Raw genomic sequence first — 25,360 nt, 5'->3', positions numbered from 1 at the left:
TGTCCCCAAGTTATTTACAACACATTTGGAAGACACAAATTGGAAATTGAGCATCTCCTATGACTCAGTGCTATGATGGAGGATTACTAAAAGATTACTAGGTGCTCTGAATACATAAACCAGAAGCACAGACTGGGTACCTTGGAGGAGGAACCAGTCAACAGGAAGGGAGAGAATGTCTACTAGTCAGAGGGAACAGCCTGTGTGAAGCCTAAGTGGCAAAGGAGGCCTGAGAGGTGTTCAGAGTGGACATTGTGTTTCTAGGGCTGGAGAGATTTGATTCAGGGCCAGAGAAGAGGTTTGGGAGAAATAGCGACTCATTATACTCTTCTATTTCCTCAACTCACAGTTTCCTTCCTCTTAGATGTTGACTTCTTTAAGTGAACATTTCAATTCATTTTTAAGATATAATTTCCCTCCTCCCAGCCTCCTAGCCTCTCCCACAACAGTTGCCATATTTTTTCCTAGTGCGCTGTTTAGATTCAAACTGGGCCCTTGGAACTGAGCGATGTCAGCAATGATGTCACACAAGAGTTACTGGAAACCTTGGTGCTCACTCAGATCCCAACTGCTCTTTGGAGAGGTTGTGGCTCTGAGGTCTCCTGTGGGAGAGCGACTTTGGATACCAAATTACAAACAGTTCTGCCTAAATCAAGGTCCCCAACTTGTGAGAGTTTGGGACATCATCTCTACGTGGGAGGAGGAGAAACATCTTGCCGGTGACCATCCTTCGTGATTCATCTTCACCCAGCCAGAATGGAGCGGCAATACATGAGGAAGAGGCCTTTCTCCAAGGCCAGAGGTAAGGGTGGGAGGAAAATTCAGTCTGTGTGATGGGTGTTGGGCAGCAAGGGGTTTGATTCACCCCGGAGACAAGGACCACAAGGGATCACCGAGGCTTTCACCTGAAAAAACTTCCTGTCTATTAGTAAACAGTAAGAAATTATACTGTGAATAAATAAATGAAGGAATAAATAAGTGAGTGAAGTATAGAATTCTACTGTCATCTGAGGGGCTTTCCATAACAGTAGCAGACAAGTCAGATTTGTGAACTCTCCTGCTTTGTTAGTGGAAAGAACGCAGGTGGGCAACTGGGGCAGTGGGTATAGAACCAGGGAGAAGGGTGGTTACAGAGACTTGTACTTAATTTTTTCAAGAGAATGAATTAATATATCATGCGAATTAAAAACATATATCAAATTTATCAGGAGGTTTTGGGAGTGGGTGGTGTGATGGAGCACAGTACGACACATTCATTCAGAGTTCCCAGTCAATGTAAGCTGCCACAGTCCTCAGCCTGGACTCAGTCAGAAGAAGGTCCAGGAAGGCCCTGCCCCTCTAGCTCTAGGGATTTCCCTTCTCCTCCAAGGTCTCCTGACCATCTTTACCTAAGGGTTTAACATTTCTTCTAGGTAAAGACAGCTATAGTATAGATTGTTTTTTTTTCTCTTGTAATTGCAAAGTTTTCTTTTTTTAAATTGTGTTGAAAATATACATAAAACATAACTGAATAATTTCTAATGTATGAGTCAGTGATACTCATTACATTCTTCAAGTCATGTAACCATTCTCAATATCCTTCTCCAAACTTTTCTACAACCATTAACATAACCTCAATGCCCCAGTGGAAAAACTTCCCCTTCCCCCTGCCCACACCTGGCAGCGACCAATAATCCTTGCTTTCTATATATTTGCTTATTTCATGTAAGTCAGATCGTACAGTATTTGCCCTATACTTAGGGCAAATACTAACTTATTCCATTTAGCATTATGTTTTCAAAGTCTAGCAGGAAAGAATTTTAAAATTCCAAATATAGCTAACCTCAGTTTCTGCTATCATTCTTAGTTATCCATTCTTTCTCCGACTAGTCTGCCCCCCCTTTGTCTTCTTGGTTGCTGCCCCATTCTGCCCTTCAGTGGCTGAGCCCTGCTTTCTGCTCCCTCCTTGATCTCTGCATCCTTCTAACCAACTGCTGGCATGTTCCATCTCTGAATCTTGTCTCTCTCTCAAGCTTTCCCTCCATCCAACGCACCCGACCTAGCTCCATCTCTTTCTGCATCCTGAACTCTGCAGTCGTTCCCACAGATTCAGAAACATACACAGACCTTTAGGTTGACACAGACAACCCACTGAGACATACACAGCGGAGAAGGCTGTGTGTTCTCCATCTGAAGTTCTCGCATCAAGGTTCTCAGATACGGCCATCTCTTTCTGCCTCACTTCATCTACTAAGGACTGGGCTTCTATTCTGAGAAAAACAATTTTCATCTTCTACTGTGGCTGGGTTAAGAAGGGTGCAAGGAAGAGGTATACATGTAAGAATCATAACTAAATATACACATTCTTCTCTTTACGTATACCTCCTCTATAAAAAGCCTTTCAGTAAAAAGAGGATGAAAAGAGGTGACCATTGCTCTGGAGTGTTTACCCTCCAAATTTACTAAGAATATCACCCGCATACAAAACATCAAGTCACACATTTATTATGAAGCTTCATGGGAATGAGGTCATTTCTAAGTTCCAAAGGAACAAATTCATTGGAATTCAATAAATGTGGAATTAAAGAAAAATAACTTCTTAAAAAATGAACTACCATAAACAGTGCCACTTTACAATGGAGACTTTGTCTTCCGCAGCAGTGCCCCCAAAGGGTGGTGGGTCTCTGGGGAAGAAGAAAGAAACCATGGGGTCTGCAGAGGTGGAGGATGTGGTAATGGAAAGGCCTCCAGGGGTCCCTATGACCAAAGCTTTGGGGTCACAGGTGAGAATAAGGACCCTGAAAGCTCAAGTAAATTAACTCTCTATTCCCAGAGGTCTCTATCCAAGAGGAAAATGTGCAACAGTCAACAACATGCCATGAAAAAAGTCGAAGCTCCAGGCCCAGGAAGATTCCAAAACAATCTGAGAACTCTTTTCTGTCATCTTCCACCGAGCAGACCTCTCACTCCTCCAGCTACGGGGCTGCCCCAGGAAAGCCATGGGTCAGGTGTGCATATTTCACCAAGGTGCGCACGGTCAAGGGGGTGGCGGTCTCCTGGCAGACCAAAACCTCCTTTGCCCCCGTGGGCAAGATGCCCCAGGTCTTTGAAGCCGAGCTCTCTGAGGAGAGCACCATTGGCTCTGCCCCCAGTCTGGCCAACACTGAGTCCCTGGTCAGCAACCTGGAGCCCTGGCAGGAGGGGCCCCAGACCTGTACCCAGGAGCCCACCGACCAAGGGGAGGAGGATGGGGAGAGACCCCGCGCAACCACCCCGGAGTGGCTGGTGACCTGTGAGCGCGGCTTCCGCTGCGTGGCCTGCTGCCGCGTGTTCGAGTCCCGGGAGGCCCTCGTGGCCCATGCGGAGCATGGTGTGACTCAGGGCTTCAGCTGCCGAGTCTTCTTTGAAGAGCTGCTGGAGAGGCGGCTGCCACGCTCAGTGCAGCGCAGGCCCAGACGCTGCCACCAGCTGGCCAGGCGTTGCCTGTTGGCCGCAAAGAAGAGGGAGGTGAGGGAGAAGAGAGCGGTCTGCAGACGCCTCGAGGAGCAGCTGGAGAAGCAGAGAGAAGAACTGAAGAGGCTGAGGCACCAGCTGGACAGGCTGAAGAGGCAGGAGACCAGGCTGCAGAAGGAGCAGGCACACCACCGAGGCCAGAGGGGGAAGCGCCTGAAGACGTTCTAGAACCCCAGGACTAGAAGGAGCAGGGCCTTTGGGCTGGACACGTGGGCCCTTCAGGAGAGACCTCCATTCAGGTTCGTTTCACCCAGCTCCCCTGGAAGATCATACCCTCCTTCCCCTGTGACCCCAACCCTCCCAACCCAAGTGCACAGAGAACTCCAGCCCTAAGAGGAATCTGGATGGAAGAAGCCCCAGATAGCTGAACACAGACACCAGGTCCCCTCAGAGGCTCCCCTGGCCCAGAAGAGGACAGGACAGGCCTCATCTGGATGGTGAGATCTTGGGACCCTAAGGATGAGCGCAGTATAAATAGGGAAATGGGATTTCAGTGGGACTTGGGAGGATTCGGGGGGGCCCTGCTGAGGTGTGATGGTGAAGGGGGTGTCACTGAGTTCTTTGGAGGAGAAGGAATCAGAGAGATGGCAGGCTGTTGGGAAACATGTCTGCAGGTGAGCAGTGGACATAAAGCCCTAAACAAACAACTCTGGGTCCCTTCCCAGCAGTATAGAGGCAGAGAAAGAGGCAGGGCCTGGTAGGAGGAGAGGAGGGCAGGTTGAAGGAAAATGAACTCACCCCAGCCATGTCTTCTGGTCTCCTAGGGTGAATTTGGGTTTATGATTGGGATGCACCCTTTTTGCCACATTAGGGGAATGTAAGTGGGAGGTGGTGTAGAAAAATCCCCCTGGGTGTTAACCATTTCTGGATAAGAGTTGATCCAGGGCTTGCAGGATATTTCCTGTAGAGCATGTCCTAGGGGAAGGGGTAGAGCTTTGGAACTTTTTCTTCTCCTAAATCAAGCTGTACATTTCGGTTCTTGACATGTCAAACAAACTTGCTAATTTTCTTTTTGTTTTCCTGTGGTCAAATCTGACCTGTCGCGAGGTCAAAGAACTGGAAGAAAAAGGCCCTCTGAGGTGAAAGAACCAAAAGAGAGGACAGGCTTCAAACCCGGGGAGAACAGCGAGAACACAGGTGATCAGAGGTAATGGTGGGAAGGGGCAGATTCAGGGCCAGACTCAACAGTGAACAACAAAGCCCCAGTCTCAGTCGCGACATCAAATCCCAAGTCTGGGTAAGCCCTGGACATGATAGGGGTGTATCCATCTCTCTAGGAAATGAGACCACAAGTATCACAGGGAACCCCCAGGGGCAGAGGAATGGAGGGAAGGGCCTCTAGGATGGGCACCTCTGTCCACAGTCTGTCCTGTGTGTATTCCTCAGAGTGACAGAGACGGCTCCTGCGAGGCAGAGGGTCACAGGCAGAAAAGAACCAAGGTGTTCAGACCAGGTAAATTCTGCAGTCTCCTAAGGATCCAAAATGAAAAATCAGAGATTCTCAGAGGTATCAGGGTGGGAGGGGTTGGTATTCCCAGGCTGGGGAGAGGCTGGCTGGGGAGGTCCTGGTTTCTGAAATCTTTTCATCAACATCTTTCTTCTTAAAAGCTACCTTCTCAGTTCATGTCCTCTGTGATCTAGGCTCAGACCTGAATGGGGCCTAGAATGCACAAAGGTGGGTTATCCAGTGGGGCTAGGCAGGGAGGAGGTGGAAGCAGCATATCCAGGAAAGAGAATCTTCTAGAGGCGCATGAGTTACCTAGTGAATTGCACATGGCGTCCAGCCTTCTACATTTAGCTGTAGACGTGTGCTTGCAAGATGTGTTTGAGGGGTAACTCTACTGACTTCCCAAAATTATTTTTGGTCATTTCCAGTTATAGAGACCAGAAGAACTCACTGGCTCCAAGAACAACAAGAAATTCACTGGATCTGATTATTACTTTCTGCGGTGTGCTCTCCTTCCAGTGATTCAAATCTTTTGTCTGTCATTCTGGAGAATTTTCACCTGTTTTAAATATCTAACAAAACACGTTAAAATATACATATATCTATGATGTTTATGAATTTCCAAAGCTCTGAAATTGTTTTTTATCACATTTGCAAGATCACAGATTTGTATGAGAAAAAAATTTATGTCAGGGTCCCACCCTCCTATGTAATTTGGTCCTGCTCCCCCAGGGTATCCAATGTTAATAGACACACGTGTATCCTTCCCTACGTTTCTCTGCAGGGACACATATACACAGTCACAGGTACACAAGTACATCTGCTGGGGTGTTTACTTTTATGGAAGCCTGGTCACACTCCACCCACATTGCTCTCGCCCCTTATTTCACTTGATATTCTACCTTGATTCTCTGTAAGTCATTAGATATGGCACTGACACTATATTTTTTGATCTTTTAACTTACATGAATAATTTAAATAGATGATATCAATTCAGTACACTTTATCTGGACTTCTACATGTTGTTGTCAGAAGCTATCAAGTCAGTTCTGACTCACAGTGGCCCTTTGCACCACAGAACAAAACACCACCTGGTCACGTGCAATCCTAATAATCTTTGCTCTATTTGAGCACACTGTTGCAGCCACTGTATCAATCTCATTGAGGGTCTTCCTCTTTTTCACTGGACCTCTGCTTTACCAAGCATGATGTCCTTTTCCAGGGACTGGTCCCTCCCTCTTGATAACATGGCCAAAGCCATCCTTGCTTCTAAGGAATATTCTGGCTTTCTCCCTTTAAGACAGATTTGTTCGTCCATACATAACACCACTAAAATGGAAACATTATCATCCATGCTTTTTAAGTCTACTCTTCCTGCGTGTTCTACCTCTCCTCCCCCTGTTCTTTCCTGCAAGTGAATCCAAGATAATTCAGGTTAACAATGTGGTAAGTAGTCTCTCTTATCCTTGCTTAAACAAGCACACAGACTTATACACACTCATAAACATAAACAGGTATCCAAGCATATTCAAACAATTGATATTGTTTAACCCAGATGTGCTCATTTTATATACACTTCTCTGCAACTAGATTTTTTCAGTAATACTTCAATAATACTTCACAGGTATTTTTCCCACTCAACTACTACAACTCATTTATTGATGATGTAGCTTTACCATAAGTTATCTATCATTCAACTATCAATGTACAGTCAATGTTTGGTCAACACTAATAATAACTATCCGTTGTATACTACAGGATCTGTTTCTGTGTAGTAGACTCCATAGAGTGAGATTTCCAGCTCAAAGTATGTTTTAGAAGTACAGAGCCATGGCCATGTCTTTCCCCTAAAGGCTGTCCTAAAGCACCTTTCCAGCCATGTCTCAGGGTATCCTTCTTCCCACAGCCCAGCTAGCCATAGATGGTGTTGATTTTGAAATTGTGCCAGTTTCACTGGGACTTTGATATTTTCTTAACCACCAGTGTTTTTGAGCAACTTGGACTATGTTTATTGGGCATGTGGATTTGCTGTGAACGATCTGTTTGAATTCACTGCTCATTTTTCAAGTGCTTAACTTTTATCCTTCTGTGTAAAATGGAAATTGTTATTAAGTCTTGTCATCTCCATTTCACATGATTTTCCAAATCTATCATTTGTGTATCACATTTTTGCAAGCTTTGTCCCCCAGAACGATCACTTGAGTCAGCACCGTTTATTAAATAAATATAATTTTCTCAAAATACCGCCTTTGTATCAATGGTTATTGTGACTTCTTAGCAGATTTTGTTTCATTGGTCGACTTGTCAGTTTCTATGCTATGTAATATCAATTTGTTCTGTTACCTGAAGAGGTAGACACCTGTCAGTATCCTGCTTTTTCATGTTTTTCTTCTCTATACCTTTTAAAGCAGCCGTAGTGTTGCAGTGATTAAGTGCTCATCTGCTAATCCAAAGAAGGTTTGGCAGGTCGAACCCACCAGGGGGCACTGAGGGGAAAGACCTGTTGTTCTCCTCCCATAATGATCACAGCCTAGAAAACCCTCTGGGGCGGTGAAATGGGATCACTATGAGTCAGAAATGGACTCCAAGTCTCCTAACACCAGCAACATCCTCTGCTATCTACTGTACTATTTGTAGCATATGATCACTGTATACAATTCAAAAACAACTATCTTAATATTCCGACTGGAAATACATTCCACTTATATATTAGTTTTAGGGACCTCCATTTGATTGACAAGACTTCTCATTTGAAAATATGGCATATTTTTTGCATATATTCAGGTTTCATTTTATGTACTTTAGTACATTAGTTTTCGTCGTAGAAGTCCTTTGCTGCTCTGGTCAAAACAATGTTTTCCTAAATATTTTACAGTTTTGAACACAGTTTGATCCAGTCAAGTAGTAGGGGCAAGAGAACGGTCTGCCCTTCTCACCCTTGCCAATTTGAGACCCTCATGTCTATACTGGAGAGAAATCATTGATTTTGATGTATTTGTCTTTTATTCAGGTATGCAATTATATCATCATTCTTTGAAAAATCTCTTATTATACTTATACTAGTTATTTAAATTTTCTAGTTTATTCCTTCACCTTAAAACTGTGTTGAGTGATACCAAAATTTTTGTCTAGTTTCAAATTTATCAGAATGAGTTGAATATTAATTTTCCATTTATCTCACACCTGCTAAGTTTAGGGACAATCTATTATGCCCCAATAGATAACTACTACTCTGACCTGCTGACCATTATTGGAATCACACACAACTTGTTTCTGACAGTTAAGTCCTTCCACCTGGCCTCTGTTGAGCTGGGATCCCATGATTTGCATTGCTACTAGGCAGCCCAGCTCCCACTAACAACCTGAGCCTATAGACGATTGTTGCTGTTAGTTGTCATCCAGTCATTTCTGACTCATGACCACCCCATGTGGACATAGTAGAACTAACTGTTCAATAGTGTTTTTAAGGCTTTCATCCTTTAGTAGCAGATGGCCAGGACTGTCTTCCAAGGACCCTCTGAGTACGTTCAAACGGCCAGACTTTCGGATAATAGTCAAGGACTTAACTGTTTGTGGCGCCCAGGGACTCCCTACAAAGTATACATATTGGTAAGCTCTGTGTTGCTGGTGCTCCCTCATCTCCGCATTCCTTATTCTTCTGATGAAATGGGTATCCTTCAGGACCTCCAAGAAATGGTCTTACAGAAGACTAACTCAGACATGCCCACATATTGGAGGCTTTTAATCCCTCTTCCGACATCTGACACAGCAGGTCTGGCATTTCGATTTCATAGAATGTGGGCCATTGCCTTTTCTAAGCTTCCAAAAGCAATCCCACAGCATATTAAACCCATTTCCAGAACCCTTGCTATGGCAATAAATCCTTGTCAACAAACTCTCTTTGACCCAACTTTATATTAAACTCCCCTTGACTCAGCACCTTCAGCACCCACTCCTCAGCACACCCCCGTCCTGCTCACACAAGGCAGCCAGGTCTTGCAGCTCCTTCAGTGTACAGTCCGTCCCCCGCAACCACAACAGCACTGCCCCCGGTGGCTATGCTGGTATCTGACAACTAAGTATCTGGACAAATGCATGGGACACTATCTCAGGACTCTGCAAAGGAAAGTGTTGAAGGTGGATGGGGAAGGGGCGGAACCAGAACATAAAGTATGAACATTCCAGAGGCTGAAATTAAATGAGCCCCAATCTCAGAGCTGCACACCCGTTGTGGACAGAAATAGCTCCAAGAGAAGCCCTCTCTCATATAAATGGGATAGAAGGTCCGTAAAGGAGAGAGACAAGGAGCTGGGCAGGTGGGCAGACACCTGAAACTCTGGCAGAGGAGAATCCTTCTCTCTGATCAGAGTATGGAAGAACCAAATATTGTAGAGAAAGCTCCATTACATTTTCTCTCTCTCTGCTGTTAACTGGCACCTAGTCAATTCTGCCTCAAAGGGTGAGACTTTTCAAAAGCAGATCGCCAGGCTTGTCTTCTGAGGCGCTTCTTGACAGGTTCAAACTGCCAGCCTTTTGGCTGGTTGTCCAGTGCTTTGGCCCCATAGGTAGAACCAGTCACTTATGTGCACAACAGAATGAGGAGATTAAAGCCCCAGCATTTCCGCCAGTGGGCCAGGAAAGCACTCCTTCAGAACTCAGAGAGCAGAAGAGAAAGAGAGAGAGGAGGCTGTGCAAGAAAGAGATTCTGCAGACTTGCTATGAACTCCTGATTCACCCCCCAGATGCATATGCATTGCCCTGACCCTAAGAAGCATTATCAAATCCTTTAAGAGCCGTACTATGGGTTAGAACGCACTCCTTCAGAACTCAGAGAGGAGAAGAGAAAGATAGAGAGGAGGCTGTGCAAGAAAGAGATTTTGCAGACTTGCTATGAACTTCTGGTTCACCCCCCAGATGCATATGCATTGCCCTGACCCTAAGAAGCATTATAAAATCCTTTAAGAGCCGCACTATGGGTTAGAATGCCATCAAGGTTCCATACTGAGTGGCGCTCACATAGATTAGATCTGAATACAGCTGCAAAGCCTTCAAAAATTGAACTAACATTTGAACCACAGAATACAGAAGATGGGACAGAACTTGGAGCCTGAACATAACTGGGTCAATTGACTGCTAAAAAAAAAAATTCTGCATAAAATTTTTGCAGGACTTGTAGTCTCAAAATCATAAGACACAGATTTTAAAATGCTGTTCTAATCATTCTCCAAGAAATAACACAGACACTTTTTAAATAAATGGAAAGATAATAGGTGCTATTTGCAAATGAAAATTTTACATGTTAAAAGTACAATGGTAGAAATAAAAAATTCAGCTGATATTTTCACAATAGCAGAATGGCGATGACAGAGAAAAAACTAAATACTTGAAATAGATCAGTAGAAAATATCCATTCTGCAAACAGAGAGGAAAATATGGAAAAAAATGGACAGTGCCTCAAGAACTAGACAAAAAGCTTATTTATTGGAACTCCAGAAGAAGTGGACAAAATGTGTGGTGAAGAAAATAGTATTTGAAAAAATACTGGCTGAACACTTTCCAAATGTGGTGAAAGACATAAACTTACAGATTCAAGAAGTTCAGCAAACCACAGCAAGTTAAAGAATTCTATGCCCCAATACCGTATTTGCACAAAAATATTCTGCGGGTTATGGGTTTTTTGCCAACCCAGTGGGCCTTACCCCACATCCCAAGTATATTTGTAAGTACATTACTCTAATTTTTTTTTTTTTTTTTAACAGCAGCGTGTAAAAAGAAAAAAACAGTGTACTGTACTTACAGACATACCCGGGAGGGGAAAAACAGTTGACACACATATATATATATAGAACATGGGTTACTTGCATAAAAATACCATACATCATAATCAACTGCAGAATAACAAAGGTCAAGAAAATACTCAGGAAGGAGGTAGAGAGAAAACAACACATTTCACCTGAGAAAAACAATTTGAATGACTCTGTATTCACTATCAGAAGCCATGGAAGCCAAAAAAAAAAGATTGTGAAACAACATTTTTTCAACCCTGAAAGATGGAAATACTAACCCAGAATTCTATGTATCATGTATCTATGTATCATTACCTTCAGGAGTAAAGCACAAATAATGCCATTCTTAGGGGAAAGAAAACTGAGAGAATTCATCACCACCAGACTTCTAAGTGAAACACTAAAGGAAGTACTTCAGGTGGTAGACTTGGAACTTCAGTTGTTATTTAAGGAAAGCAGAAAATGTGGAAACTATGTGGTTAATATACTACGTCAACACTGTAGTTACTGCACAACATGGCGCTGGACAAGCCTCTTTGGAAAGTTTTTCCAGTCTCTTGGAAACGCTTGGAAATACGTCCTGGCAAATCATTATTAGAGAATGGAATTAATTTTGACAATACCTGAGAGATGTCTGCAGTCAAGTCTTACGAATAAACTGGAAAATAAATTTACTGACTGAAACTAAGGTGTGGTAACAAAACATGAGCCTCAGTTCCCGTGTGGCCATGAGCTGGCTCTGAAGGCCAACCTTCCCCAGAAAGGCATCTCAAGCACATTGGGGGCAATGGCTTCCTGTTGTTATTGCTAGGTGCCATCGAGTGGGTTTCTGAGTCATTGTGGCCCAGTGTAAAAGGAGAACTGCCCCGATAGGGTTTCCTGGTTTGTAATCTTAACGGAAGCAGTTCGCCAGGTCTTTACTCCTTAGAGCCTTTTGGTGGGTTCAAAAAACTAACCTTCGGTTAACAGCCGAGTGCTCAAACTTGGCACCACCTGGGATCCTTGGAGCAATGGCAGCACCACAGAATTTGGTAGAAACCTTCCCATAGGCCTTCTCTGAGAGGTAACCCCTTGCTTAAGGACCAAGTTTAGGTTTTATATATACTCATTCTACATAAAGTCTAGATAAGAACTACAGTGCTTCCTTGAGCGGACAATATGTATATGCCCTCCATAAACAAAATGTGTCAAGGGCAAAGTTTAATATTAAACCAAGGCATTTCCCGTCAGTCCTTACCTGAGAGGGTCTTCGTGAGAATTTCCTGAGACTCTTGGAAAAGGACTTAGTAGACACTGCTTCTTTTTACCTCTTCGCTCCTGAACAGAAACCTCTGCTAAGAGGTCATGCGTAAAGCTCCAAACGCCTCTTCTTATCCTGAATGTAAGCCGTGTAATAAGACCAGGAACTAGGCATTCAGCTGGGTGAAGAAACCCAGGAGTACTTCCTGTCTTCAACACCTTCCAGTTCCAGCGAAATCCTGTTACAAGTCACTAGATCAGCTCAGGAGCTGGAAGACTGAAATTCCTGGTCCTCTGACAACTGGGAAGGGCAGGGTGGGGTTAGGCAGAGCCTCCTTGACCATCACTTGCCCCAAGAGGCTCTGGAGGCTGCTTCATGTTATAAGTCAAAGGCCCTTCCAGGCCAGGCACATAAGAGCAGGGGAAGACTTTGTCCATTGAAAGAAAAGATGGGCACAGGAGTGGCAGGTTTTAGGGCACTCAGCATTGGTCAGCTTTACGACTTCAGGACATCCTGGCCCATGGTCGCCTTCACGACTGGGCCTTTATAGCCTCTTCACCTCTCCGTCCTTCCCAGTTTTCTCCCAGGACCATGAGCTGTGGCTTCTGCTAGTTTCAGTGATTTCAGTATTTCAGTAGCTCCTCACCCCACTCAGGGGAGGCAGTTTTGCAGACTGCGGGACACAAATCCACAGTGCTGTTTACGTGTCCTTCAGCAGAAACACTTCTGAGGGTACAAGTTGGCCTGACAGATTCTGAGACCCAGGCAGAGAGAAGCCCAGGGGGAGGGTCACTGGCTTCAGGAAGTGTCAGCACTCTCAAGGGTCATGTCCCTGGGGTCATGCCCAACTGCAGGAAAAACGAAGTGGGCTCTGTGGCTCCGTGTGCTGACCGTCCAGTACACAGGCCCTGGAAGCCTTGGAAGGATTCTGTCTTAGTCTAACCCAGCACTGGGGAAATCCTCACAGGGTAACAGCAGTGATATGCCTGGGGATCTTTATTCTAAAAGTCTCAAAGCAGTTGATACAGTCTTGTGAGGTGGGAGATGAGAAAGCTTGGGACCACTGAGAGAGGGTGGCAAAAGAAGGAAAACTTTATCACTCCCTCTGTTCAAGTTTTTTTTTTTTTTTTAATTCCAACTGGGGCTCCAAACAGGTCTTTGTTGTTAAAGTTGTATTTCTCTGTGTTAATTTATGATCCTTAACTCAAATCTAGAGTTCCGAGCTCATTTTGATAATTCCTCTTTAGTCTGTGGAGACAGGAGTCTGCCTTCAGCCAGTGGTGAGAGTGGAAGAAATAAAGTCCCTAGTCCAGACTGGGGCAGGCTCTGCTGCTCCGCAAACTAGGGGTGCGGTCTCTGAAGAGCCCTTCTGAGGACAGCACAGGAGGGGCGTCCCGCCTGGAGAAAGGGCAGAGGGGGGTGGGGGATTGTTTGTGTGAGCAGTGTGGCCTCTGTGGCTTCGCCTTCTCCTCCTGGAAGTGCAACCTGGGCCCTTCACGTGCGGAGTCAGAGTCCTAGGGTGACCACAACTCTCCAACCCTTTCTGGGTCACCCTCTGGACCCAAGTCCCCATACGCCTCCTCTGCCCTCCTATTCCAGAATAAGCACTGTGACTGGGCTCAGGGGTGTACCCTGGGACTTGACATCGGTAGCCTCAGGCTTCCCCTAGTTCTGGTGGGACCTGTGAGCCTAGCGGGTCTGAGTTCAGGGCAAGGCTGGGTGGGCTGGGACTCTCGCGAAAGGCTCCTGCAGCCAGCTCCTTCCTGATGCACGTGAGATTGTGGTGGGGCAGCCTCCGACCTGGCACCTCCCCTGGGCGCCCCTCTCCACACAGCCCTGCCCAGTTCCCTCCCCCCCCACAACCGCCCAACCACCTCCTCCTGCCTCCTAGTTCTAGAGGAGTGCTCTTTTGATGCGCATTTGCAACTGGCACCCCATGGCCCTGCACAGAGTCAATCAAGCTAATGACCTCAACCTGAAGTGCACAACTTTGAAACTGCTAGATAGGTGGGAAATGAACAAAAAAAAAAAAAAAAAAAAGAGGAGAAACACTTAACAACAGTTACAAAAAAAGTTATATGGGACTGTATTCTCACATCATGGACTCAAAGATGCTGGGTTGTATTTTTGTTTGCCAACAAGTCTTAGATAAGGGAATTGGTGCCAGGAATAGATGTAGAGTCTGACTTTGGAAAAATGAGGGAAAATCTGGGATTGATTAATTGACGTGGATGAGACTGAAAATAGTGATAACAACATAACATTTAAAGAGGAAATCCTAGCAGCCTAGAACATGCAGTGGAAATTTTTCAAAGTAGCACCAGAAAAGACCTTTAATCACTACACAAAATGGGTCAGTAGTTCAAGATCTCCCTAAGAAAACAGGAGGCCGAGACCACTCTCATTCAGGTTGCAGCAAACAGGCAAGAAAAAGAGCATTTTAATCTTCTGCAAAGTCAGAAAAGAAGAGAAAAAGATGAGATGCTCCTCTACTTCATCCCTAAGGCTACTTTAATATTGACACCAAATTAGACAAGGATGACAGAAGAAGAGTTACAAGGCAAGCACACCAAGTAACTGGGATGCAAAAATCTACATAAAATACTGGCAAAGGAAATCCAGCAAAGTATAAACCATGTAATACGCCATCATCAAGGGGGTTTATCGTCAGCATGCAAGCTTGAGTGAACATTAAAGATTTAATAATTTAATTCATCACATGCATAGATGGAAGAAGAAAAGACATGCTCATCTCAAGAGATGGGGACAAAGCAGTTGATAAAATCCAATCACACTGAGAGATAAGGATGCTGAGCAATCATGGACCAGAAAACGAGTTCCTTAAGTTGGAAAAATACAACTGGCATGATAGTTCATGGTGAAATGCGGGACATTCTCTTTAAAATTAATTAGCATTAAAATAAGAATGCTTTCCCAATTTGAAGACTGGCGTCTGGCATCTTAAACGTTAGCAAGCAGCCATCTAAGATGCAACCATTGGTCTCAACCCACCTGGATCAAAGGAGAATGAAGAATACCAAGGACACGAGGTGATTACGAGCCCAAGAGACAGAAAGGGCCACGTGAATCAGCGACTACATCATCCTCAAACCAGAAGAACTAGTCGGTGCCCGGCTATAACCAATGACTGCCCTGACAGGGAACACAATAGAGAAACCCTGAGGGAGCAGGAGAACAGTGGGATGCAGATCCCAAATTCTCAAAAGACCATACTTAATGGTCTGACTGAGACTGGAAGGATCCCGGTGGTCATGGCCCCCAGACCTTCCGTTGCCCCAGGACAGGAACCATTCCCGAAGCCAACTCTTCAGACATGGATTGGACTGGGCAATGGGTTGGAGAGGGATGCTGGTGAGGATTGAGCTTCTTGGATCAGGTGGACACTTGAGACTGTGTTGGCATCTCCTGCCTGGAAGGGAGATGAGAGGGTGGAGGGGGTTTAGAAGCTGTGAAAAGGACATGAAAAGAGAGAGTGGAGGGAGAGAGCAGGCTGTCTCATTAGGGGGAGAGTAATTGGGAGTGTGTAGCAAGGTGTATACGGGTTTTTGTGTGAGAGACTGACTTGATTTGAAAATTTTCACTTAAAGCACACAAAAAAATCATTAAAAACAGAAGGATGCTTTCTATCATTATTTATATTAAATATTTAACACTGGAGGTCCAAACAAAACGACAACAAAAAGAAGGAAAAGCTGCAACTGCTATCATTCATAGATTACAGAAATGCCTCCACAGAAAAATTTCCAAACCATTGAAATTAATGCTAGTCAATCCTAAATATAAACTAAAAAATAAACTGCATTTCTATACATCAGCATCAAGCTGACTCTGTTGTAGGTCTTAGTGAAAGCAGAGGACACTGATAGGGAAATAGCAGGATTTGGGTGGGCTAGACAAGGAGGGGAGAACACTATTTTACACCAGGCTTCATGTATAACCATGGGTATGTGTTAGTCATCTAGTACTGCCATAAGAAAAAAATAACACAATTGGGTGGCTTCAAAGAACAGGTATTTATTTTCTCACAGTTCAGGAGGCTAGAAGTAGGAATTCAGGGCATGGCTCATGTCTACTTCAGCTTCTAGCAGCTTCCAGCCACCCTTTGCGTTCCTGGCCTTGTAGATTATCTTCCCCTTTGTCTGTCTCCCTCTTCCCCTGTTTGTGTCTGTGTCTATTCTGCTATTTTTATAACTCAGAAGGGATTAGGTTTAGGAACCACCCAAAACTGGTATGGCCTCATAAAAATAATTTTAAAAATCCCCTATTTCCAAATCAGGTCACATTTATAGGTACAGCAGTTAGGATTTCAACATACCTTTTGGGTTACACAATTCAGTCCATATAGTACCCTCACCAGATATTCTGGACTGGGAGTACAAACATGAGCAGCTGAGAGTTCTATTTTTTTTTTCTTTCTATATTAGTTGGCTATAACTTGTCTGATTCCACCCATACAAACTTTGGAGCAACTTATTATGAAGGACCAGGCCAAGCTTTATTAGCCATGTCCATTATACAGAAAAACGCACACATTCCCATCACTGAAGCCCTGAGAAATTCATCGATAAGGGTGGAATGGGGTTGGGACCAAGAATTGTTTCATGGCGTTGATAACATGGCATAGCTGTTAGACATCTACGTAGAGATGTCAGGTAATAATACTGACAGCTAACACTTACTGGTGCCAGGACTCTTGTGAGGGCTTCTCCTCTCTTAAGATACTTTCTCTGCATGATACCCATGTGAGGAATGTATCATTATACGGCACATTTTACAGATGAAGAACTCAGTACAGAGAGTTAGGCTGACATTTGAATATAAGTAGCGAACCAGGAGGAGTTGAAATGGATGGAGGTGTAAACATCGCATCCTCAGATACAGACAGCCACTGATTCACTGAGGCATCCTAGAGAGAGGGTGTCAATAGAGAGAGAGGACTAAGCACTGAGCCTGAGGGCACTCTGACATCTACAAGCCGGACAGATGAACGGCAGCCAACAAAGCTCTCTGAAGTCCAGTGTGGTTCCTGGAGCATGGTCTGTCCTTTCTCTGGACTGCATTTTACCAGTCCCCCTCCCACCCACACTGGGTTTCCCCTTTACAATGGCAGGGACAGTGGGTACCTTTCACCACTGTGTCCACATGATGTAGACTATTCCTGGCACATGGAATCTCTCTAAATATTGACTGATTGAAAAAACGAAAGATGAAAATGATGAATGAAATCATAGTTTGCTACCCCCACGTGTCTGTCAGTTTGTCGTACTGTGGGGGCTTGTGTGTTGCTGTGATGCTGGAAGCTATGCCACCGGTATTCAGATACCAGCAGGGTAACCCATGGAGGACAGGTTTCAGCTGAGCTTCCAGTCTAAGAGAGCCCAGGAAGAAGGACCTGGCAGTCTACTTCTGGAGAGCATTAGCCAGTGAAAACCTTATGAATAGCAATGGAACACTGTCTGATATATGGCTGGAAGATGACCTCCCCAGGTTGGAAGGCACTCACAAGATGACTGGGGAAGAGCTGCCTCCTCAAAGGAGAGTCAACCTTAATGACATGGATGGAGTGAAGCTTTCGGGACCTTCATCTGCTGATATGGCACTTCTCAAAATGAGAAGAAACAGCTGCAAACATCAATTTAATAATCGGAACCTGGAAAGTACGAAGTATGAATCTTGGAAAATTGGAAATCATCAAAAATGAAATGGAATGCACAAACATCGATATCCGAGGCATTAGTGAATTAGTCAATACCAGCCCATTTTGAATCAGACAATCATCTAGTCTTCTATGCTGGGAATGACAACTCGAGGAGGAATGATGTTTCATTCATCGTCAAAAAGAACATTTCAAGATCTATCGTGAAATACAACGCAGTCAATGGTAGGATAATAACCATACTCCTACAAGGAAGACCAGTTAATACGACTATTATTCAAATTTACACACCAACCACCAGGGCCAAAGATGAAGAAATAGAAGATTTTTTTCAGCTGCTGCAGTCCGAAATTGATCAAACGTGCTATCAAGATGCATTGATAATTACTGGCTATTGGAATGCAAAAGTTGGAACCAAAGAAGGATCAGTAGTTGGAAAATACGGCCTTGGGGATAGAAATAATGCCGGAGATCAAATGATAGAATTTTGCAAGACCAATGACTTCTTCATTGCAAATACCTTCTTTCACCAACATAAACGGTGACTATACACATGGACCTCGCCAGATGGAACACACAGAAATCAAACTGACTACATCTGTGGAAAGAGACGATGGAAAAGCTCGATATCATCAGTCACAACACGGCCAGGGGCGGACTGTGGAACAGACCATCAATTGCTCATATTCAAGTGCAAGCTGAAATTGAAGAAAATGAGAGCAAGTCCACGAGAGCAAAAATATCCCACCTGAATTTAGAGACCATCTCAAGAATAAATTTGACACATTGAACACTAGTGACCGAAGACCAGACAAGTTTTCAAATGACATCAAGGACATCATCCATGAAGAAAGCAAGAGGTCACTGAAAAGACAGGAAAGAAAGAAAAGACCAAGATGGGTGTCAGAGGAGACTCTGAAACTTGCTCTCGAACGTCGAGCAGCTAAAGCAAAAGGAAGAATTGATGAAGTAAAAGAACTGAAGATTTCAAAGGGCCTCTCAAGAAGACAAAGTAAAGTATTATAATGACATGTGCAAAGAGCTGGAGATGGAAAACCAAAAGGGAAGAACATGCTCGGTGTTTCTCAAGCTAAAAGAACTGAAGAAAAAAATCAAGCCTTGCATTGCGAAAGTGAAGGATTGCATGGGGAAAATATTAAACGATGCAGGAAGCATCAAAAGAAGATGGAAGGAATACACAGAATTATTATACCAAAAAGAATTGGTCAATATTCAACCATTTCAAGAGGTGGCCTATGATCAGGAACCAATGGTACTGAAGGAAGAAGTCCAAGCTGCTCTGAAGGCATTGGCGAAAAACAAGGCTCCAGGAATTGATGGAATATCAATAGAGATGTTTCAGCAAACAGATGCAGCGCTGGAGATGCTCACTCGTCTATGCCAGGAAATATGGAAGACAGCTTCCTGGCCAACTGACTGGAAGAGATCCATATTTATGCCTATTCCCAAGAAAGGTGATCCAAACGAATGTGGAAATTATAGAACAATATCATTAATATCACACGCAAGCAAAATTTTGCTGTAGATCTTTCAAAAACGGCTGCAGCAGTATATCCACAGGGTACTGCCAAAAATTCAGGCCGGTTTCAGAAGAGGACATGGAACCAGGGATATCCTTGCTGATGTCAGATGGATCCTGGCTGAAAGCAGAGAATACCAGAAGGATGTTTACCTGTGTTTTATTGACTATGCAAAGGCATTCGACTGTGTGGATCATAACAAACTATGGATAACACTGGGAAGAATGGGAATTCCAGGACACTTAATCGTGCTCATGAGGAACCTTTACATAGATTAAGAGGCAGTTGTTCAGACAGAACAAGGGGATACTGATTGGTTTAAAGTCAGGAAAGGTGTGCGTCAGGGTTGTATTCTTTCACCATACCGATTTAATCTGTATGCTGAGCAAATAATACGAGAATCTGGACTATATGAAGAAGAACGGGGCATCAGGATTGGAGGAAGGCTCATTAACAACCTTCATTATGCAGATGACACAACCCTGTTTGCTGAAAGTGAAGAGGACTTGAAGCACTTACTAATGAAGATCAAAGACCACAGCCTCCAGTATGGATTACGCCTCAACATAAAGAAAACAAAAATCCTCACAACTGGACCAACGTGCAACATCATGAGAAATGGAGAAAAGACTGACGTTGTCAAGGATTTCATTTTACTTGGATCCACAATCAACAGCCATGGAAGCAGCAGTCAAGAAATCAAAAGACACATTGCATTGGGCAAATCTGCTGCAAAGGACTTCTTCAAAGCGTTGAAGAGCAAAGATCTCACCCTGAAGACTAAGGTGCACCTGGCCCAAGCCATGCTATTTTGAATCATATCATATGCACGTGAAAGCTGGACAATGAATAAGGAAGACGGAAGAAGAGTTGACGCCTTTGAATTGTGGTGTTGGCGAAGAATATTGAATATACCATGGACTACCAAAAGAACGAACAAATCTGTTTTGGAAAAAGTGCGGCCAGAAAGCTCCTTAGAGGCAAGGATGGCGAGACTGCGTCTTAACATACTTTGGATATGTTGTCAGGAGGGATCAGTCCCTGGAGAACGACATCATGCTTGGCAGAGTACAGGGTCAGTGGAAAAGAGGGTGACCCTCAATGAGGTGGATTGACACAGTGGCTGCAACAATGAGCTCAAGCATAACAATGATTGTAAGGATGGCGCAGGATCACGCAGTGTTTCGTTCTGTTGTGCATAGGGTCCCTATGAGTCAGAACTGACTCGACGGCACCTAACAACAACAAGAACAATCTCTGAATACTTTAAGGGCCTTCGTGTGTAAGAGGGAGAAAATATGATCTGAGTTGATCCTGAGACTATCTCTTAGTGTTAAAGAATGCTGAATAACAATTAGATAAAAAGGTTCAATAGCAAAGATCTTTTTAAAAGATTTAAGTATAGGTTGAAGATTACTAGAAACATGCACGTTTAATATTTCAGCTATAGTCAAATTGCTAAAATTATATACTCCTTGCACACAGCAGAATATAATAAAACAATTTGATGCTGTCTGTAAAATAAACAAAACATTATCATGGAAAAGGCTAATATTGAGTGAAAGGAGCAGGATATAATATTTATGTGAATATACATAAATGTGTGTGACACACATATAAAACCCATTGCCATGGAGTCTATTCTTACTCATGGTGTTCCCATGTGTGTTAGGGTAGTCTCCAAATTTTCAGTGACTAGAATATACTCCTATAAGCAGGACAAAATTAAAGGAATATATTTAAATAATAACTTAACAGATGTGAAAGGATTAAACCTGCAGAGAGGCTGCCCAGGAACCCAAGACTACAATAACATTGGTATGGAAAGCAGAATGATGGTGTCGGGAAGCCTAGTGGTCACATGCTTCCAGCTCTAAAGAGAAGAGCAAATAAACCAGGGGAGAAGACAGTGAGCCAGAAGAGTGGGAGAAATGAAGCATTTCTCGAGCGGCAACTAAGGCTGAGCCTCTGCTGATGGCATGTAGTCCCTCATTTAAACCTTACAAGGATGTAATGGGTGGGATAGACCTTGTTATCCACTTTCATCATGCAACATTTTATTAATTTGAACAGTAGCATATTATAAAAACAAATTAGAAAATAGAGAAAAGTATAATAAAAGAATACGCCTCATCCGTTGAGTACTATTATGCTGCCTCAGCAGCTGCTCATTGTTGTTGTTGTAAACATACCACACAACCTTTGGTGACTGAACAACTGACAGTAATTAGCATTAATTGGCTGTGCAACCCTGCCCTTAATCAATGTGACTTTTCCACCACTCTTAACCAGAACTCAGTCTCCATATGCAGGAACACCCCTTTATTTCCTCCCTCCTGCCCCTGGTAACCCCTAATAAACTTTTATGTCTACACATTTGCTTGTTTTTGTAAAAGATGGGTTTTTGAATCTGAAAGTTCATGACAAGCCACAAGGGTAAATTCATGTGGTAGAAGTTATTTGCAATACATATATCCTACTACTGACTTGGTTCTGAAATACATAAAGAACAATCCAAAAAGGAAAAAGGAAAAAGAAAGCAGACAGTTTGATAGAAAAAGGAGCAAATACTTGAACACTGTATAAAAGATTTCTATATGGCCAAGAAACATATGAAAAGTGACAAACCTTCACTGGTTATCAGAGAAATTCTAATTAAAAGCCACAATGTGATACTATCCCCTACACGCCAGATTGGCTAAAACGGAAAAGATGGAAAATACCAACTATTGGGTATAACGTGGAGTAACTGGAGCTCTAATCTACCGCTAGTGGAAGTGTAATTTGGTACAACCACTTTAAAAATGTTTTGTCCGTATCTACAAAAGCTGTGAACATACATATATCCTAGGACCCAGCAATTCTACTTCAAGATACATACCCAGTAGAAATGGGTACATATCTTCACCAAAACACATACACTTCTCAGCATCCGCTAAGGAATAAACACCTTCCTTAGGAATGTCTAACTTTTAAAGCATTATTCTCTGTCTGTTGTAAGGTGATATCCATATATGATGATAAGTTTACACAGAAAAGTCTAGAGCTTTATGTGAAATTCAGCAGCAAATCTCTAGAGGCTCATGTTCTCATAGCTTCTGTCGCCTCTGCAGCCCCTGCTTCTGTCTGTCCGTCTGCTGGGCTGCACCACATGGAACCAGTTATGAAATTCAAGCCCATCTTACACTCGCCAAGGTCCTATTCACACAAAATTTGTATTAGCTTAAAAGAAAAGGTGTGTAGATAAGACACACAAGGGATTTAATTGCAGCAAAACAAACCTTAAAATGAAATGGCTGGGAATGGTGGGCCTCCCTTTATAAAAAGGAGTCTTTGTACAGACTACGGGAAAATGCAGTTAAGATATGGGTCATGGGAAAAGGAGCGTTTGTAGCAATTTGGTAATTACTCAGACCACCTGTAAAAATGTTTTCATCCTTTTTCTCATACCTTACACAAAACAAAATTCCAGATGGATCGAATATTTAAAATTAAAATATGCAACCATAAAAATTTTAGAAGTTTTTATTTTCTTTTTATTGATAAAAGAGAAAGACTTTTTAAAAATCCCAAAATATGAAGGCTAAAACTGTTAAGATCTGTAGATCTTTGGCATATCAAAAAGTACATGAAGAGAGTAAAAATACAGGCAAAAAGGTGAAAAAAAGTTTGCAGGCTAAGGATTTGAATAGAGATTTCTCGAAAGCAGATATAGAAACTGTCAACAAGCACATGAAAAGAAGCGTAACCTCATTAGTCATCAGGGAAATGCAAATCTAAACTAAAAAAAACTAAAGTGCACTATTATTTCAAAACCAGTAAGACCGTTAATCTCAACAGGATGGACAACAAGTGTCGGCGACGATGTGCAGAAGCTGGAATACCGCTGGTGGAAATGTAAAATGATCCAATTGTTTTGGAAAATGGTTTGGCAATTCTGCAGAAAGTTAAACACAGAATTACCATACAACACTGCACTTGCACTCCTAGGTCTGTAGCCCAGAGAATCAAAAGCATGTTCACATACAAACTTACACAGAGGATTCCTAGTAGTGTTATTCATAACAGCCAAAATGTGGAGAGAACCCAAATGTCATGACCTGATAGACAGGATGTGGTATATTCATAGACTGGAACCACAAAAGGCACCAAGTACTGATACATGCCACAATATGGACGAACCTTGAGAATATTACGCTAAATGAAAGAAGCCAAACACAAATGACCACATCGTGTATGATTCCATTTACATGAAATGTCCAGAACAAACCAACACAGACAGAAGTAGATTAGTGGTTGCTACGGCTTGGAGGAAAGGAGTAATGAGGATGACTGTTAATACACCTTTATTAACAAGGGCCTTTATTTACGGGGCACTGAAAATATTCTGAAGCTAGACAGTGGTGACTGTTGTGCCAAGTCTGCCCATATACTAAAAGCCACGGTATTGTGCATATTTTCAAAGGCAGTGTTACGGCAGGTGAATTGTATCTCAATAGAAGTATTTGTGATTCCTAAAAGACTAACTTTTCAATTAACATATAGAACCTATAAATCAGTAGGAAAAAAACAATCCAATTTTAAAATGTCTCCCTCCAGAGCAAAGGGAAGGGGGTACATTCCATCCGTACAGCTTATTTTTTTATCTCTTCATTATTCAAGTTCTATTCTCATCTTATGTAACTCTAAATTATACAAATAATTGTCTCCATTTTCCTTATCCCTGTTTTCACTATTTAACTAAATAAAGACAGCAACACAGTGTTTTTCATAAAAACCCACCCACATTCACTCAAATCATTTTTTAGCACTTCTTAGGTGCCAGGTACCAGGATGCTCTGACAAACACAACAGACAAGTTCCTGCCTGCATGGGCCTTCTATTTTTGTGAAGCAGGCAGATGATAAACCAGCCAACCAGCTCTTAATGTAACCTAACCTTAAGGAGGGAAACATGTAATTTTGGAGCTATCTCAAGCTGTGTCTCTCTCACAAACATTTCTCCGAACCTAGTGAAAAGTAAACACCTCGAAGGAACTCCGTGGGGCCAATAAATGTGAAAAAGCCATTTCATTTCAGTTTTGTTTTGTTGCTTTCACCTGCCACCCTGTCATTATTTTTTAATAACATGATTATGGAGCTGACATCAAACTCTCACCACTCGGCTGAAAGAAAAAACCAAACCAGTAGCCATCTAGTCAATTCTGACTCAGAGACCCTACAGGACAGAGTAGAACTGCCCCATAGGGTTTCCAGGGAGCAGCTGGTGTTAGGACACAATTCCCTCTTATAAGAACCTGAAAACTGTTCACTGTGGATGTGGGAGGGACTCAGTAGCACTTGCAGAGATTTCCACGTGGGTGGGGCGCTGTAGTGTGAGCATCGGGGGAATGGACCCCATGTGCACTTTGCATCCTTCTGCAGATTATGACACAACAAACATTCACTCTTCATTGACCTACATCTTGTAAGAGAACAGAGGGAATTGTTAGGCAGGACCCTTCGAAAATGCACGGCAAGAAATTTTATTGCAACATTAAATGGAAAATAAAATCTTCCTACATTTTTCCTCCTTCCCTACCTCATTTCAAGGAGATAGCTGGACTCACAGTGTTGAAGCCCTGAAACTTCAAGACTCTGAAGAGTCTGTGGTAAAAGCCTCAGCTCACTGAGGTGATCACACTGAGTGAACTGGAGCCCAGGGGAAGAGTGACAGTCAGATAGTAGGGTCCTAGACATTGGGAAGGGGTAGGATCTCCTTCTTGATAGTGCCCTGGAGTAGGTTACAGCACCTCAAAGGCTGATGCAGGCACATAAGTAGACAAACCCTGTTATGCTGTTGACAGCCCCACCAAGGTTCTCATGCTCCAGCTGAGAAGGGAAACAGCAGACCGAATGCTTCTAGAGAGATCACCCACATAGGCTGAGGCAATGGGTGTGTTGAAGGTCTTCTCCAAGCACTGGTCCTTCATTAGACCCTGGGAATTATTGCATATCTGGATGAGGGAGTACCCTAAAAGTAAGTGAGGTTAAAAACTCCCCTCAATTTTGTAAGCAGGTAGTTCTGAGCCTCAATTCATTTTATTTTTTAAAAAATCATGCTTTTTTTCATACATGATTTTGTGCAGACTCACACATACAATTCGTATTACCCATTCATGCATTAAGTCAACAAAGA

The 25,360-nt window shown here is 43.1% G+C and overlaps 1 long non-coding RNA gene across 5 annotated transcripts in view; it reads right to left on the bottom strand.

Annotated features, from left to right (window-relative positions):
* LOC135229307 (uncharacterized) overlaps positions 1 to 25,360 on the bottom strand; it is a 146,074-nt gene that overhangs the window by 73,670 nt on the left and 47,044 nt on the right. Inside the window, exon 4 of one of the 5 annotated variants that reach the window (XR_010320093.1) lies at positions 3,992 to 4,407. The exons of the other annotated variants lie outside the window; for them this stretch is intronic. This is a non-coding gene — a long non-coding RNA (uncharacterized LOC135229307). Of the gene's footprint in view, positions 1 to 3,991; positions 4,408 to 25,360 lie in introns of those variants that run through there. 5 annotated transcript variants of the gene reach the window in all.

This window comes from Loxodonta africana, unplaced genomic scaffold (assembly GCF_030014295.1).
Source record: "Loxodonta africana isolate mLoxAfr1 unplaced genomic scaffold, mLoxAfr1.hap2 scaffold_185, whole genome shotgun sequence".
In the NCBI taxonomy this organism is placed as follows: domain Eukaryota; kingdom Metazoa; phylum Chordata; class Mammalia; order Proboscidea; family Elephantidae; genus Loxodonta; species Loxodonta africana.
Note: the sequence above shows the minus strand (reverse complement) of the source record. Positions and strands in the feature narration are given on the sequence as shown.